The 2,007-nt window shown below is 44.8% G+C and overlaps 2 long non-coding RNA genes across 3 annotated transcripts; one reads left to right on the forward strand and one right to left on the reverse strand.

Annotated features, from left to right (window-relative positions):
* The first annotated feature begins 25 nt into the window (after window positions 1–25).
* Window positions 26–1,582, forward strand: LOC121024653 (uncharacterized). 2 transcript variants are annotated; one of them, XR_005787779.1, is made up of 4 exons: window positions 26–154; window positions 1,072–1,132; window positions 1,243–1,271; window positions 1,468–1,582. It is a non-coding gene; the product is annotated as an uncharacterized LOC121024653 (long non-coding RNA). The 2 variants fall into 2 exon arrangements; XR_005787780.1 differs by lacking the exon at window positions 26–154 and adding an exon at window positions 645–761.
* Window positions 474–1,539, reverse strand: LOC121024652 (uncharacterized). Its single transcript, XR_005787778.1, has 2 exons — window positions 1,418–1,539; window positions 474–749 (listed from the first exon to the last, which is right to left on the reverse strand). It is a non-coding gene; the product is annotated as an uncharacterized LOC121024652 (long non-coding RNA).
* Window positions 1,583–2,007: the final 425 nt, after the last annotated feature.

The raw sequence follows: 2,007 nt of genomic DNA on the forward strand, positions 1-2,007 counted from the left end.
AAGGGATATTTGCATAGGCCTTCAAGAGTGCTGGGAGGTAAAAAGGGAGAACCTCTGGACCTTGTTCCTGACTGTGTATGTATCTTTCCCATCTTAGGAAGCTTTAAATGACACTGTGAACTGGCTGCAAAGAAGAATCAGCTAGCAGCTGCAGGTAAAATTTGAAAATAGCTACAGAAGGGGCGCCTGGGTGGCTCAGTCGTTTAAGCGTCCAACTTCAGCTCAGGTCATAATTTCACAGTCCGGGAGTTCAAGCCCCGTGTCAGGCTCTGTGCTGACAGTTCAGAGCCTGGAGCCTGTTTCAGATTCTGTTACATCTCTCTCTGTCCCTCCCCCACTCATGCATGTGCTCTCTCTCTCTCTGTCTCAAAAATAAATAAACATTAGGGAAAAAAAGAAAATAGCTACAGAAGAAATAAACAAGTACAAGTGAGTTCAGCTAGTAATTACCAGGAGCTCATGAAACCGCTGTTATTTTTTGGTTTTTAATCTTTTTGAAAAGTTTAAAGTCAACATATGCATAGGGTATTAACAGATAAAAAAGGTAAGTTTTAGAAAGAATAAAATAATTAAGTTTCTAAACATTTGCAGATCTCAAGTAGTGACCAGGCTGTGTGGAAACTTTCTCCATGCTAACATTCCTCGGGGGTGGTGTCAATTGTCATCATCTGTAGGAAAGCAGTGTGTCGTACAATGAATCATACCCATCAACGTGGTAGTGCCATTTCATGGCCCTCGTCTTTGCAACCCTGGGAAACATGGTGAGGACATAAGTTATAGAAGAATAGATCTTTATGATAAAAGATACTTGTCACATGATGAGTTAGAGAAAGATTGAAAATGGGAAGGAATTCTATGAACGCTGAACCCTACAGGCATGGGATAATGAGTAAGGAAAGGATGTAACAATAGCTTTGATCCTACTGTACATTGATAATCATGGGCAAAGTGTTTCATGTGTAAGAATAAATTGTATCGGGACAGATATGAGGTTGTTGGGAACGTGGGCAGCTTATTTAAAAGCATACCCAATATTGGGCCTTATCTGACAAGAGCAATTGTAACTCACAGGCAACAAATTGAACAAACACGGGAACAGCTGCAGCAGGCAGAGCTCACCTTTAGATACCAGGTAACCTGAGTTCTGCCTGACTGAACCCTTAGCACCTCACGTGGGTGAGTGTAGTGGCCCTTGGAATCCCTAACCACGGGCTTTTCATTGTTGGCTTTTTCCGCTTGCAGTTCATGAGAAGAATGCTCAGGACAACGAGGTAAGTGTTGTCTTGTTTCCTCCTCTTTCTTTGGTGCACAGTGTGGCACCACCTTCCGACTGAAGGTGGATGTGTTTTTTCTCCCCCAGATCAAGACTCAGATCTGGGACAGGGTGATGGCTGAGCAGGGCAGGGAGGTCGCTTACTTGAAATACAGGTGTGGTCATTTGACTTGCGTTTTTATGGGTGTTTCCAGGGATGACACCTGCACTGTTAGTTGTCTAGTAGACGACGTGGTGTTGCAACTCTTATAGAAGTCCATTATTTTTCTGTATCCAAGACTGGACGGGATGGAACCAAAGAGGCTGCCTGAGGGATACACGAGGCAGAAACCAATCACTTCAAGAACCCTCCAAGGAGAGGTAAGGAGCACGTTGTGACGTGCTGCAGTCCAATTTCTGCCGTGCAGCCTGTTCCTGTGTGTGATCATCGTGTGGTCTGGAAAGAATCACACGCACTAAGGACGGCAGGTGGTCTGAAGGGATGAAGAAGGGTGTTGTCCTCTGGTGCCGCAGACAGTGAGGCACTTGTCCCTGTGACTGGTGGAGCTCATGCCCCTCCTCTGACAGTGACCCTCCCACCTCCTCTAGCATCCCCCTGTCTGAAGAGCCTGGAAACTTTCTTCCCACCCGGATACAATGTGAAGACTTTAGTTTATTTGAGGAGAAGGTCATTTATTCACTAGTTTGAAAAGTCTTTCTTTTTGTTTGTTTTAGGAACTGTAGCCCTACATCCC

The sequence above is a fragment of the Herpailurus yagouaroundi genome, unplaced genomic scaffold (genome assembly GCF_014898765.1).
Source record: "Herpailurus yagouaroundi ecotype Mexico unplaced genomic scaffold, PumYag 66641, whole genome shotgun sequence".
NCBI classification, from domain to species: domain Eukaryota; kingdom Metazoa; phylum Chordata; class Mammalia; order Carnivora; family Felidae; genus Herpailurus; species Herpailurus yagouaroundi.